General features: G+C 26.1%; 1 protein-coding gene across 2 annotated transcripts in view; it reads left to right on the top strand.

Annotated features, from left to right (window-relative positions):
• The window catches only part of LOC106687902 (uncharacterized), a 641,896-nt gene that overhangs the window by 311,418 nt on the left and 330,164 nt on the right, over positions 1-314 (top strand). The window lies entirely within an intron of this gene.

Genomic DNA, 314 nt, shown 5'->3' with positions numbered 1-314 from the left:
ACTAATAGCTAATATTGCCATGGATACGATATTTATTTATCAATGGTTCATTCATGAATAAGGGTCGTATCCATGGCAATTTTAGCTAGTAGTTTTAACTATAGCTAATATTTCCCTAACTTGGGCGGACAGGGAATATCCTTCCCTCTAGTTATTATAAGTTTTAGGTTTTCAATTAATTTTCATAACCTTTTTGAAGTACTTATTTATTACGTATTTATTTATTTTTCATACAGATAGTTTGATTATGTCCATCTTGTCTATTCTTTTGTTTGTATATATTTTAAGAGTTTTTTTTTTTTATTTATTTTTTT

Source organism: Halyomorpha halys, unplaced genomic scaffold (assembly GCF_000696795.3).
Source record: "Halyomorpha halys isolate HHAL.00 unplaced genomic scaffold, Hhal_1.1 Scaffold40.1, whole genome shotgun sequence".
Taxonomy (NCBI): domain Eukaryota; kingdom Metazoa; phylum Arthropoda; class Insecta; order Hemiptera; family Pentatomidae; genus Halyomorpha; species Halyomorpha halys.
The sequence above is the reverse complement of the archived record's forward strand: the minus strand, read 5'-3'. Positions and strand labels throughout refer to the sequence as shown.